The sequence below is a fragment of the Anabrus simplex genome, chromosome 11, assembly GCF_040414725.1.
Source record: "Anabrus simplex isolate iqAnaSimp1 chromosome 11, ASM4041472v1, whole genome shotgun sequence".
NCBI lineage: Eukaryota > Metazoa > Arthropoda > Insecta > Orthoptera > Tettigoniidae > Anabrus > Anabrus simplex.
Genome location: NC_090275.1, coordinates 105,533,730 through 105,549,395, shown reverse-complemented (window position 1 = coordinate 105,549,395; position 15,666 = coordinate 105,533,730). Strand labels below are relative to the sequence as shown.

General features: G+C 41.3%; 1 protein-coding gene across 1 annotated transcript in view; it reads right to left on the bottom strand.

Moving 5' to 3' along the window:
* Positions 1 to 14,803, bottom strand: part of LOC136883389 (fringe glycosyltransferase) — a 294,226-nt gene extending 279,423 nt beyond the window's left edge. The window contains exon 1 of the mRNA XM_067155661.2: positions 14,695 to 14,803. The gene's annotated coding sequence lies outside the window, so the exon portion shown is untranslated. The remainder of the gene's footprint in view (positions 1 to 14,694) is intronic.
* Between the last annotated feature and the right edge of the window lie 863 nt (positions 14,804 to 15,666).

Below are 15,666 nucleotides of genomic sequence, written 5' to 3'. Positions count from 1 at the left end.
CGTGTTGCTGTAGTACATAGTCTCAAGATATAGGCCTATATGAGAACAGCCAAACACACTACTACGCTACTACTGTATTTTCTACATTATTATTATTATAGTTATGCAGACTATTATTATAGTATTGCCTTATGAATAACGTAATTAATATAAAAAAATATGCAACGAATAAAGGGCACATAAACCGCAAGAGAAAATCGCCATATTAAGTAGGTACATATAAAGTTAACATATATATAACATATCCGAAGTGACCATAAACCGATGAGTCACTTTGCTTCCGCGTCCCTGTGACGGGAGTGCGACTGAATTCAGTCGACTTGTTTATTAAAGTAGGTAGTCGACTGTTACGATAGTTTAAACTATCGACTAGTTCGATAGTTAACAGTCGATAGTGTCCATCTCTATCTGATATAGTGGAGTTGGTTCCGTTATACGAGTACTCTAGTTCCGCCTGCTGGTCTCTGTTTTCCGTGTGGCTGCATCTACATGAGGTGAGAGTACGGGAGAGGCGCGCGCCTTCTAGAAGGCCATCTGTGCTGTGAATCCTAAACTAGGTATCTGAAGACACTTGGACCTTTAATATTTAGATGTCTCTACTATCGGCATATGGGCCCCCTCTGGCGGGAGTACGGACTATTCATTTTAAGGGAATTTTCTATTGTCGATAAACCTTAAGTGTTTGTAGATTGTTTTTTTTTTTTTTTTTTTTTTTTTTTTTTATGTGCTAAGGTTATCACACTTCTACGGCTTCCTTCTTCCTTAGTTATTAACCAATCAGGATTTTTTGTGTATTTTTCTCTAGACAATTAAATTTGGGGTTGTGTACAAGCATTCTGCCTAGCTCAAGAGAGTTCTGAAACTTTCCCCTCTGAGTTGCTATAAAAGCTGGGCCCTTTAGGGCCGTGTTGTCATCTTCATACCTCCGATCTATTGAGTGTACGGCGTAATAGCAGGCAGGGTCAGCCTTGCCATCGTCGGAATGTCCAACCACTCAAGGTAATGGCAGACATCTCTTAATATGTGATAGCTCCAGGCAGATAACTTGAGAGGAAGGTTTCAAACTTCTAATGTAAAATTCTAATTTTCTGTTTAAATTTAAATTATCGGCAAGTCTAAGGACTATGTTGAAATCCTGCTGGGAAATATGTAAATTTAGGGAATAGAGAGTGTTTACCCTCTATTAATTCCCACTCGACTTGGTATGGGGTGACTAAGATTTTCTAAACCATCTAAATTCTTCACACTATTTTGGTACTTAATATTTCGCATCTAGTCACCCCTTTGTAGTACAGGGTTAGTATCTGCAATTTCGGGCCTTCATAAGCCCATTTAGGACTTTAAGGTGTCTTTCAAAAGAGTGCAAATGTTTCGTCTCATAGCCTTTTGTTCATGCCCGATCGTCTTAAACCTTTCATTTTGTACATTTAGGCCATTTAGAATGGGCACTCATTGCCTCTGTTTAAACTGTCGTTATTTATAAACGATTGTATAACAGACTGTCAAGTAGAAATGACAGTAAACACAATTTTTGACATTTATCTAGTGTAAAATTTGGCAAGAAGTGTGTACCACTGAGAGGCCGACTGAAGTAAAGTTTGGAGCCCAGTCTCCTAGAATGTAAGTGCTCTTGTAATTGTGTACCTTTAGAGCTACAAAGCTCATTCCTTGTAAATTATTGTGTCGATAATCTTCTCTATTGTACCTGATGTTTTACTTTAAGTCATCGTCATTGTGTTGTCCGACTCGTTGGCTGAATGGTCAGCGTACTGCCCTTCGGTTCAGAAGGTACCGGGTTCGATTCCCGGCCGGGTCGGGAATTTTGACCTCAATTGGTTAATTCCAATGGCTCGGGGGCTGGGTGTGTGTGTGTGTGGCGTATTCAGCATTAGAAACCATCCTAGGTAAGGCACTCATCTTCACAGACATGCAGGTCGCCTAATAGGCCGTCTACGAGAAGAAGACCCTCACCACGCCTCTGCGGAGGTCATATCCCATTATTATTATTATTATTATTATTATTATTATTATTATTATTATTATTATTATTATTATTATTATTATTATTATTATTCTGGGAGCTGTCGAGCTCATCTTATATTAGTATTGTCAATTGAGATTTTCTAAATATCTATCAATAATATTAAATTCAGAAAAAAGCAAGGAAAGAAACAACATTTCAAAATGTAGTGCTTTAACCCTGATCATTTCACTGTTCGCACCTTCTTACACCTCTGCGTTCCACGAAATCTCCGGAATACAAACTATTGGACTGGTTCTCACCAAGCCTTAATTTCCTGTAAATATCTGTTTCGTGTTTGCGACTTCACTGCAAAAATGGTAAAATGTAATGAATCGAACCAGCATAGCACGTTATACTCTCTACCATAGCTAGACCTGATCATGTTACAGAAACTTGCTTCAATACAAGCTAAAACAAATTAAATGCCAAAGGGCCTAAGTAGGCACCAAACCGTTGATCTCATCATTAGACTATGTTTTTCTTATGCTACCATGTTCCTCATACTGCGAACCTTGGTATTAGGCAGAAAAATTTTGTCCGTTCTGCTCTACGCACCGTTTTCGAGATATTCAACATTTTGCATTTAAGCCCCAAATTTAATGAATCGAACTAGCACGGCACGTTAGCCTCTAAGCTAGCTTTCTTCATAAGAGCAGCAGCCATCTTGCGCAAGCACCTTTAAGGCGTCTCATAAGGAGTCGTGTATAGCCGCCATCTTGTGTCCGCCATCTTGCGCAAGCATCCTTAGGGAGTCTCAAGCCATCGTGTGCAAGCACCCGTAAGCCGTCTCATAAGAGCAGCCGCCATCTTGCGCAAGCATCCCTAGGGAGTCTCATAAGCAGCCATGTGTAGCCGCCATCTTGCGCAAGCATCCCAAGGGCATCTCATAAAAATCTATGTATAGCAGCCATCTTGCGTAAGCACCCTTAAGGAGTTATGTAGAGCCACTATCTTGTGCAATTAGCGTCGAGAGATGGCTGCTGTAGAATTTTTTTAGAAAATTATCCGCCACCATATTTCAACCAAAGAGTGCAGCACTGAGGTTTGTGATGCAAGATGGCGCATGACACCTGTGACGTAGAAATTGCCCACTACTACGATAAAGATAGCAGCACGGTGTTCTGTTGATTCAAGATGGCTGCTTTTCAAATTATCCGCCACCGCATTTCAAAGGTAAGTAGCTAAAGAGAGCAGTACGGTGCTCTCTTGATTTAAGATGGCGGATGACAGCTGTCAAAAAAGCACGTGGGTTTGTTTCCAAACAAGAGAATGTGGACTTTTTCAAATTGCCGCCACCACATTTCAAAGGTAAGTAGCTAAAGTGTGCAGCACGGTGCTCTCTTGATTAAAGATGGCGGATGGTAGCTGTTAATAAAGCACGTGGCTTTGTTTCCAAACAAGAGCACGTGGAATTTTTCAAATTGCCGCCACCACATCTAAAGAGTGCAGTACTGTGCTCTCTTGATTAAAGATGGCGGATGACAGCTGTCAAAAAAGCACGTGGCATTGTTTCCAAACAAGAGCACGTAGAAATTGCCGCCACCACATTTCAAAGGTATGTAGCTAAAGAGGGCTGCTGTCATGTGGAATTGCCTGCCACCACATTTCAACTAAAGAGTGCAGCATGGTGCTCTGTCGATTAAAGATGGCTGCTGTCAAAAAGCATTTTTCTAATTATCTGCCACCACATTTCAAAGATATGTAGCTAAGGAGGGCAGCACGGTGCTGTGTTGATTAAAGATGGCGGATGACAGCTGTCAAAAAAGCACGTGGCTTTGTTTACCGATTCAAATCTCGCGCTAGTAAGGTTAAGTTGGTAGCACTAAGGTTTAGGCCCGTCAAGATAGCAGCACTGAGGTTAGCAATACGTTGTTGTCCGTCAAAAAGCACGTGGCTGTCAAAAAAGCACGTGAATTTGTTTACCGATTCAAATCTAGCGCTAGTGAGGTTAAGTTGGCAGCATTGAGGTTTAGGCCCGTTAAGATGGCAGCAGTGAGGTTAGCGATGCGTTGTTGTCGATGATAGCTGTCAAAAAGCATGTGGCTTTGTTTACCAATTCAAATTTCCCGCGGGAGGAGGAGCGGGCCCCTGGGAAGGCCTCCCGGGAGGAGGAGGAGGAGCGGGCCCCTGGGAAGGCCCCTCAGGAGGAGGAGGTGGAGCGGGCCCCTGGGATCCGGAGGTGGAGGTTGCCGCCGAATCCCCCACTTATACTAACGACGTCTGTTGATTTTAAATATTGTAAATATTAGTTATGTAGGACGCAAGCTGTCTAAGTAGCAGCTTAGTACTTTAAAGGTTAAGAAAGTCTAACCATGTCAGATTTACAACCCATTTACTCACCTTGTAGATAATTTTGTTGACATCGACGCATTATCATTCGCATTGCTTTATTTACTTGGCAGAATTATTCTACGTTATGTGAGTTGATTTATCCGCATGATGAGAGAAATTTCATGATGGTTTAATGGCTGATAACATTTACTTATATCTTCACAATTCAGTAGAGTTAGATTCTTGTGACGAAATGAAGTATAGTTTATTAGTTAATATTTACTGGTAGTAGTTCTGATTTTTATTGGTTTATTGCGGGTATAACTTATGTGACCGTGTATGACAGCGTAGTCCACCGAAAACCTTTTGTAGTTGCTTGAATTATTTTCTGTTTATTATTGCGGTTGCCATTGTAGCTACTACCTTATGTTTGATAATTTTGATTGTGGGTGGATTGTCATATTCGTTTGCAATCCTTTTTAATTAAGAAGAATGAGCAAACAAGTAAACTTCCGTAGAGCAATTTAAGAGATATATGAAATCAGATGATGAGCTGACGAGTAAGCCGTAAAGATATGAGATTATAGAGATAATACATCAGCATGAAAGCTGAAAGAATAATTAATGGATATAAGTTGTTTTTATACGGCAATAATGAATATAAGTGGTTTTCTACAGCAATGATGAGTATAAGTTGTTGTTTTTTTACGGGTATAATGGATGCGGATGTGGATAACGGAAAACATAGAGAGTTGAAATAATAATGTTCACTTTTAGAGATAGGATGGATCTAATTGATAACCAATAATCCACACAACGTGTGTTCAGATATGAGCTTACTAGATACGCTGACTTGTGCAGCGGAGCTTTGATTGATAGTTAAATTCACAGAAAGGATTTCAGATGACACCTAAAATCTGTGTTCGTGCGAGAACTACTATAGTGAAGGATTTTATTATACCTATTGATCATTTGAGTTTTGATTTGCAGTATTTTGTATGCAGATGACGAATTATACCTATTATTAACACTACCAGGCTTCATTTAATCATGAGAGATTACTTAAACTAGTTACAACCATGAATTACATCGATCTGGGTCATGCACACCGTTGTTTTTTACTGAGAATATTCCATGGACGATAAAAATCAATGCGGTGTAGGACAGCGAATGGATTATGCATCTTATTTAATGGAGAATATTGAGGTTCACCTGCGTGTAATGTATATAAGTAAGCTAGTTAGGATTTTCCTGTGTGTTTATTTCAAATTCATCTTCTTCTTCTTCTTCTTCTTATGACGCCGTCTCCCTCCGAAGGTTGGCGATCCAATTGATTCTGATTACACGCGAAACGGCAGCACGGAAGATTTCTATCTACATATGTCCATACCACCGCCGCAAGTCTTTCAGCCAGGAATTTCTCCGTCTTCCCACAGATTTTTTTACCATCAATCTTCCCTTGAATGATCAGTCGGGAGAAGTTCGTATCGTTCACCTCTCATGATGGCTCCATGGTTAAATGGTTAGCATGCTCACCTTTGGCCACAGGGGTCCCGAGTTCGATTCCCGGCAATGTCGGGAATTTCAACTATCATTGGTTAATTTCGCCGGCATCAGGACTGGGTGTATGTGTCGTCTTCATCATCATTTCATCCTCATTATGACGCGCAGGTCGCCTACGGGAATCAAATCAAAAGACCTGCACCTGGCGAGCCGAACATGTCCTCGGACACTCCCGGCACTAAAAGCCATACGCCATTTCATTTTACCTCTCATGATGTGCCCGAAGTAGCTGAGCTTACGCTCCTTGACGCTCCTTTCGTCTTATCCAAGATGTTGAGGACTTCTTCATTTGTCTTCTTTTCTACCCAAGATATTCGGAGTATTCTTCTGTATAAGTACACCTGCAGAAGTACCCGTTCGTCGTACGGGTTATCAGAAACTGGCTTTAGTTACTCATACTATCGGTGTGAGCGACTTCATTAGATATTTATATCACTGGTGTATTTACTTAAGTACCGGTACGTAGAAATTATTTGTCATGTTTGGAATTATAGTGTATCTTCTTCTTCTTTTTTCATGGGGGCCTCTAAATATTAGTTCGTAATTAGTGTCGACCTCTAAGATATTTTGCTACCATGTTTTTCCTTCATTCCCACCTAGATATACCTGCTCCCTTCACAAAGCTGCAAGTTTAGTGTAAGTATACTTCCGCTAGATAGTACCACAAATATAAATATTATTGAATGTATTTGTTTGATCCGACATTTCGTAACTATTATATATGATCAAGGAAATACGCGATGCATAGAAGAAACTACTATAACTATCGAGAATTATAATTCTCATGGCTTGTCACTCATGTCGCACATCATATAATTAATCTGAGTATAAATGTTGAGAAATTTTTTCAAGTCATGGGCGCACCATCGACAATTGTGTACATTATATAGGTTGTTTTCATGGTTACAATGATCGGAAAAGTGGACCAAAATATCGGCACTGATAACATCAGTCATCCTACTACTCCATGATTTGATAGAAAATACTTTAAACTATAGGTAACAGACTCCGCAAAATGCTGAAACCTAAGCCGGTACGTAAAAGCGGAGGCCCGTCAGCAACCGCTGGTCGCTGTACTACGGAGATCTCCGGGGCTATTATTTTTATACTTCACTCCCTTTCCATCCCCGCCCAAAGGAGTGCTATGAGCGTCTTACACAACAGTTTATTTTTTTCCAGATAGTAAGTCATATGTGTATCAATTTTGGTTGGCAGCTATGCCCAAACGTACATGCATAATCTAGCTGCTGTAGAATCCTGGAGCTGACGTTGCCATGGTTACGTCAGTTCATTACTTTATCCGATTCCTAGAGCAGGAGTAGTGTGGTGCCAATATCTCCGTAACGGTTGGTTTTAGGGCCTTAAAACATGGTTTTCGGGCCCATAGGTCTTACCGAGTTTTGTTCTTTGCGTCAAGAGGATTAAATTGAGCTTTGTCTCGTCTTTATACGACAAATTCGATATTTTGCCTATATTAGCCTATTATTTTTATATCTCCCCCCCCATACCCCCCACCTCGAATTGTTTTGAAAATAAAATACAGCCCATGTTACTTACTGGCAATGTAGATTTCTATAGGTGAAGAAATTTTTAAAATCGATTCAGTAGTTTTTGAGCCTATTCGTTACAAACAAACAATTTTTTCCTCTTTATAATATTAGTATAGATTTCAAAAGATTCAATCCGCTTCTCCAATAAAGGGCTAAGAGTCCACCCTTCGAAACCATACAGAAGGACAGGAAAGACATAACAACGTAACATTCGAACTCTGAGCTGGAGGTTGAGTTCTCGGCTGGTGAATAAGGTCCTCATGGTATTGAACATGTTTTCTTCTTGTCCAATCCTGGATAAGATTTCACATTTTGAATCACAATGCTGGTTCACTAGAGTTCCAAGATATTTGATGGAAGATACTTGTTGGACGGTGTTTTTGTTGATGTAAAGGGAGGCCTGTTTTGGTGTTTTCGAGAATACAAATTCATATCCCTTGTTTATTGTAGCTTGTAGCTAGTGTAGGTGGTGACTAACCGTGGTGAATTGCACAAATAATTTTCTTACTATAATCGTGCGGATGATTTTCCGTGGTGATGGTTTTATAAATTAAGGGACGAGAGCTTACGTCAACCCCAGATAACCGCCGTAGCGTCACACTTAGTATCATAGTCCGCAGCAAACACTGAACAGCATGTTTGTAATTTGAATATTGATTGTATAATATTGTTAATATGTTAATATTTATTGTATGAAGTTGGACAGCTAATATTTATGATAATTTGTGTTGGTAATGAAACAGGTTTATATATGATAAAGTTGAGTCCATGTGAGACCAGTAACAAGTAATATTGGTACCATTGTTAGTAAGAAGATATAAAACGTCTGTTCAGTGGGATAGTTATTTAAATTATCTGGAGGTAATAAACCTCAAAATAATAATGGTTCAACACAGTGATTTTAAATCTTGTTGGCGCAATCGGTGAGTTTATCTTTCACTCACTGGATAACTGTAATTACGAGTGCCAGTTTAAGGCATTCAGTCACCTACAATTAGTTGTAAGGTCGCGATAATTGACTTGAGGAGAATGTAACAGGGGACATTCAGCCCAAGAAGGGAGTATGTTCTGAGTTTTCTCTATTTGTATTGATGATTTCAGTTGACTGTGATAAGTGGCAATTTTAAATTAATTTATCTCAATTCTATTGGCAAGTCTGGATGTATCTGAGTGATTAGCCACACAAACTCATTGACACCCAGTTATGATAAGCGTCAGCAAGGAAATATTAACGTCACTTTGATGATTATAATTTTATACAATCAAGTGTACGAATTAATTTGTTAACGTCGATTGAACACCAGTTGGAAATATAATCTTGATGTTATTCAGTTATTTTGGATTCTGTTTCATTGAGTTTTACTTACCACACACGAGTTAAATTATTCAGTTATTCATTTATTTTTCTCAGTTTCTGTACATTAATAAACATAATTTCATACCAGAGTCTGGGCCATTTTGTCGTCATTTCTGTAGATTAGAATAGCCTAGTTGTCATACCTTCCACAATCTCGAGAACGTCACACGCCCTGAAGAAGAGAGTCGCCTGCGGTGAGTATATATTTTTTAGGTTGCAACCGTGCCAAACCCCAGCAAGCTGGACTCATCGCAGACACCTGCATGTGAAGGGTGCAATAATATGATACCATACATCCCCAGCAATGTTCGTACCTATTCCTGCTTGGCTTACGTTATTAGTAGCAGTGTGGAAAATTGTCACCTTCTCCTTAACCTCCTCGTTCCGTTCTACGCTCCTAAACATCTGCCTTAACCTAATTCCTAGATAACACTTTAACCTGGCTCTCTTTCCTCTACATTACTTTACTCTACTCACATGCCTAACAACACCCTCCAACCTTATTAGATCCTCCCCTTTCTTGGTCTCCCTTAACTCTCCTGACAGCTGCAGAACCTACTTACTAATCCCTTCTCTCCCTCCCATTACCCTGTTCCATTTTCCTCTTCCTGTCCTCCACTCTATGTTTCCCTTCCGTCTTGCTTCACCCCTCCCCTGTAACACTTCCCTGTTCCCCGCCCTTCCTCTGTTGTTCTACCTGCAGTGACTCATGCCGATTCCTGGCCAATAACTCTCCTGAACTCAATCCCCGATGAGAACCCTTAGCTCTCTCACTTTCCTTCCCTTCAAACATTAGCCTACTTGTCTTCCACAACTTCTTCCCGTCCTCCTGCTCCCTCTTGCCTATCTACCGCCTCTCGTACACTGACTGGGGGAGTCTTACCTTCATTCCTACCCTCCATCAATGGCCTTCATTACCGAGCGAGTGGCTGCCTGGTTTGGGTCACGTAGCTGTCTGCTTGCATTCCAGAGATGCTGGGTTCGAACCCCACTGTAGGCAGCCTTAAATATGACTTTCCGTGGTTTCCCATTTTCACACCAGGCAAATGCCAGGGCTGTACCTTAATTAAGGCCACGGTCGCTTCCTTCCAGCTCCTAGACCTTTCCTATTCCATCGTCATCATAAAACCTGTCTGTGTCGCTGAGGCGTACCGCAAATTGTAAAAGAAGGATCATTACCTCAACATCGCTATCTCTCCCCTGGTAGTCGTTAATGGTCATTCACACCGGCAGTCCCCACACCTGTCTCCATCCGCCATTCTTCCATCTTCTTCACAGAAATATGAAAATATCAACGAAAGTAAAATAGCGTATTTTTACAAATTGCCTTACGTCGCACCGACACAGAGAGGTTTTATGGCGACAATGGGGTAGGAAAGGCCTAGGAGTGGGAAGGAAGCGGCCGTGACCTTAATTAAGGTACAGCTTGGTGTGAAAATGGAACTCTATGCATAACCATCTTCAGGGCTGCCGACAGTGGGGTTCGAACCCACTATCCCCCGAATGCAAGCTCATAACTGCGAGTCCCTGACCGCATCGCCAATTCGCTCGGTGTTTGTGAGGCATAGGGAGTCCTTCATTTTCATGCCCTTGTCAGATTTCATTTGCCGATAGTTTATCTTTGAAGTGTCGGACCTCTATCTGATTAGTGTCAAGGCAATATAGCTGCCGTAGCTGTATCCTTCTTCTGTAAATATGTCTTGAGACAGGTATCTACTGGACATGATTCTCTGTCCTGAGCAGTTGTTCACAACTTCCACCTTGCTTGACATCTGGTAACATTCTAAACTACCTTATTCCTCTTCTTTCGTCTATTCCCCCCACCACCCTCTGTTGAAGATAATTTATGCGTAGTATGTGATTCAAGTAGGATATATTTTCCTATTTCTTATTTTGTCCGACTCGCTGGCTGAACGGTCAGCGTACTGGCCTTCGGTTCAGAGGGTACCGGGTTCGATTCCCGGCCGGTTCGGGGATTTTAATTGGTTAATTCCTACGGCACGGGGGCTGGGTGCATGTGTTGTCTTCATCATCATTTCATCCTCATCACGACGCGCAGGTCGCCTACTGGTGTCAAATAGAAAGACCTGTAACTGGCGAGCTGAACCCGTCCTGGGATATCCCGGCACTAAAAGCCATACGACATTTCATTTCATCGTTTTCATCAGGTGTCTCTTTTTTTCTACTCTTCTTAGCACTTTTTTTTTCAATCTTCTCCACAGCCATATTTCAAAACTTTGTATCCTTTCTTCTTATGTCCATGTTTCAGCTCCATATGGCAACACACTGCACACAAACCACTTTACGAACCTCGCCCTTGTTGTATTTTATCTTAAGACAATAATCACCACCACCACATTTTAAATATTGATGTTATTTACACTGTCTGAGTGTCAACGAGACGTTCCACTTTTACTCTACTGGATGGCGTAATATCGGAACTCTGCTGAGTTTTAATGGATTTTATAGAGTAAATCCCGAATGAGCCAACAAAGATCTCTTACGCGCCGACTTCATGCGACACTACACTGGGTGCTGAATAGATTTTTTACAACGGCGGGAACCTGCCAGTGACAACAAGACACCCTGTCCTATCCGAAGGAAGTCAGTCATTGGTCAAGATATGGTATACGAAACTTTCCCATACATTTCCGTGCTCCTAAACGGAATAATAATAATAATAATAAGGAGAAGAAGAAGAAGAAGAAGAAGTCACTATGAAACAGTTCTGAAGCCAGTAGTTCTATATGCAGCCGAAATCCTGTCTCTAAACGCCAACAAAGGACTCCTTGAAGAACTGAAGAAAAAAGAGCTCAAAATTGTGAGAGGAATCTTGGGATCAAAGTACTGAAATGGAATCCATCAAAAGTGATCCAGTGAGGAAGTCTACAGCAAAATAGAGAAAATTACCGATACAATCCGAAAAATACGGGCACTATTTTACGGTCATCTGAAAGGAATGGACGGAAGAAAGTTAAATAAAGAGATCTTTCACTTTTTTATTCAAACCCCCAAACCGCAATTCCCTGGTTTAGAAATACCAAAAAAGACCTGCAAATGCTACATATCTCAGCTGAAGACACCCTTAACAGAGATCGCTTCCGCAAGAAAATATTGACGAACGGGCTAAACCGAGACAAGCAACCGAAGAGAAGACACGGTGCCCCTTGGACAGAGGAGCGTAAGCAGGCCCACTCACAAAGAATGAGGGAAATTTCGGCTCTAAAGAAGGCCAAGTTCAGTGTTAAATGCAACAAGACTTAACGTGGTCCTTGAAGGCCCCAGCGAATTATATATATACTGTATATAAGAATCAAACTGAAACCAGCTGGAAACATCGAAATAACAATTAGGTCTACAAAAACGTGGAGAAAATTTCAGAGACCATGAAAAAAAGAGAAGATTATTATTTCTCGGACATTTGTACAGAATGGACAAAACCAGACTAATCAAAAAGTTATTCGACTACCTGTGGAACAAGAAGACAACAACGGCAGGAATTAAGGAAGTTCGTAAAGATCTAGAGAAGTTCAACATCCAGGAAGTTCAGGTGTTAGAGAGGAAAACATTTCGGACCATGAATCTAGTTGTTTTACGTCGCACCGACACAGATAGGTCCTACGGCGACGATTGGACAGGAAAGGGCTAGGAGTGGGAAGGAAGCGGCCGTGGCCTTAATTAAGGTACAGCCCCAGCATTTGCCTGGTGTGAAAATGGGAAACCACGGAAAACCATTTTCAGGGCTGCCGACAGTGGGATTCGAACCTACTATCTCCCGAATACTGGACACTGGCCGCATTTAAACGACTGCAGCTATCGAGCTCGGTGGACCATGAATCAAAATTTGGAAGGGTTTCAAGTCGAAAGAACTGCAAAGACGTGAAGAGTCTGGACGGATGAACAGAAGAAACAGCATGGCGCCCATATCAAGTACTGGAGTACTTCAGACAAAGAAAAAATGAAATTGTAGCGTGATCCCCAGGGGTAAATTCGTAAATAATAATAATAATAATAATAATAATAATAATAATAATAATAATGTATGAGTCATTAGTCCATAGATGGTTTGATTCAGTTCTCCTTGCTTCCCTATCCTGTACTAATCTTTTCGCACCTGTGAGGATGGAGCCCTACCTAAGATGAAATCTAATGCTGAAGACATCTCAAACACCCAGCCTCCGAGCTGCAGGAATCAATAAATGAAAGTTAAAATCAATGGCGCGACCACCTACCAATCAAATCCGGGACCGCTCGGACATAGGCCGGCACGCTAACTATTTAGCCATAGAGACGGACATTACCGCACTTAAGCTGTTAAACTTTCAACCGTTACCTCTCTGTCGAAATTCGTTCATACTATTTTGTAACCTTTTCTCCTTTCAGTTTTGATCTATAAACACCCCCCCCCCCAATCCCACCGCCCTCTATACCCAGCAAAACCCGGGTATTTTCTGTTGTCCGTACATTCTTTTGCTCCCTCCCCCCTCCTAACTTCTAATTCCCAATCACCGCTACTGGTAGCGGTCACACCGTGCTGAGGCTTCTGCGCCACTAGCGGACAATAACTATACCAATGAATACATTCATTAGGATTTTATGACCGGATGTCCTTCCTGACGTCAACCTCATCAGAGGAGTTAATGAGATGAACTGAATGACGTGATATATGATAGTAGGAAGGGAGAGGGTGAAGCCCTGTGCCGGCACATAGCCTACTCCTGTCGAATAGCACCAAGGGGTCTATTCAAGGCTTAACGTCTCCATCCGACGGGTGAATCACCATCAACAGTGTCATATGCCCTCACTCCATATGAGCACTGCGGAGAGGTTTATAATTTAATCCAGGCTTTTGGCACGCAATCTAGCGATTAGAAATTGTATATCACCACCTCCCCTACCCTGCCGGCCAACATTCTCATGGTGAAAATTTTTTCGACCAACGGGACTCGAACCGGCTAACCACGGTGTTAGACCGTTTAGACTTCACCGCCTTAACTGAAATAAAACAGTAATCTATAAATATTCACAATAATAGTAATATTATTCATTCTTACGCTCGCCAGGCACTTTGCGTCCGAACACGATGTATATTTGTATTGTTTTGTTTTGTTTCATGATTTATACTTCTAAAATTCGACTTTCTTAGGATAATATTCACATAAACATAAGTGATAAGTACAGTTTAAAGGGCAATTATTAAAATAATGTAGAAGTTTTCATCAGCAACTGTTGTAAATTATTTTTATTTCTGATTTGTAAAGTGTGCCTGTCTGGCTCATTGCGCCCGCTGTTGTGGAAATGGAATTTCAAGTGGTACGAAATGACCGGACACCCACTGCACCTTGATTCAATCCTGGGAGAACACACATCCTAAACGCTTGAAATGATCTTCCTGTTCCAGCTTTGTATCCCCACTCTGGCATTCAGTTCTCTTGGATTTCTTACCTACTGACATCAGTTTAGTCTTTGAAAGGCTAATTTTCATACCATATCCATTGCACCTATTTTCAAGTTTCAGAATATTAGACTGCAGCTTTTGGCACAATCTGCCATTAAGACCAAGTCGTCAGCATACGCCAGACTGCTTACTACATCCCCCCTTCCACTTTGTACCTTTTAGCAGATGATCCATGCAAACTACGAACAACAGAGCTGAAAGATTACAGCCTTGTCTAACCCCTGTAAGTAGACTACCTTGAACCAAGAACTCATTCTACCACAAATTTTCACTGCATCAGAATCGTCAAAATAAATGCCTTTGATTAATTTGAATTTGCACGGTACATAAAATCAACAACAGTGGGAAATGAGTAAAATGGAGTGGAAATTATATTGCAAGCCCTGTTGCCTTGTTAGTGGAAATTTAAAACTGCTAACGTAAGAACGATTTTAGGTGACTCAGCTAACTATAGAAACAAATGCATGCTTACCGTGAATATCGTTTTTTCTGGGTTGGAAGAAGTTCACTTACACACGCACACGTCTGAGGACAAACCTCGAGTGGTACCGACAGCCGATTCTTCCTTGTGTAGCTCCAGCCTACCACAGGCATAATCCTTATCTATCGGGAAAGATTCAATGTGTGTTACCTGCCCAACCCTCACTGCCAAGGCCATCCTCATGACAGGAGATTACGACAGAGCAAGGCCAACTAAAAACAACGTACAGCAAACGCGTATATTTCTTGGAGATTTTTTATTATCATATTTCAATTTATCTGGCATTGATGGTTGAGTGATTAAAAAGCCTTGAGTTCGATTGTAAGGCAGGGAATATTTTGAAGACAGAAAAATAATTTCGTCTCTATGATGTTCATTTTGGCACAATAATAACTTAGAATAAACATTCCTCCAGCAAGATTTTTAAGCAAGGCTTTAATAAAATCGAAAACAAGCCCCATGGCACAACAACCCCGAAGGGCCTTAGCCTACCTAGCAACCGCTGCTCATTCCGAAGGCCTGCAGATCACGAGGTGTGGTGGTGGTGATGGTGATTACTGTTTTAAGAGAAAGTATAACTGGGCAACTATCCTCTATTAACAGTAATCAGAGGGGAAAATGAGAGGGGTCCGACACTTCGAAAAATGAATATATTGGTAAAAGAAAGATAAGGGCCACGAAAGACGTGAAAATGAAAAACTCCCTTGCCTTGGGAACCCAACAGTGGCGGGGTCGGAGGAGAATAAGAGTTGACCAGCGAGGTCAGATAGGAGAGATGAAAGTGAGGAGCCTGGCACAATATGTGGAAGCAATGTCAAGACTCAGTTAAGGGCCCCATGGTCATCAACCCTCGCTCACAAGTTAAGAGACCGTGGTGCCCCTTTTGGTCACCTCTTACGACAGGCAGGAGATTCCGTGGGTGTTACTCTACCGCCCCACTCACTGGGGGAGATCAGGTGTCGT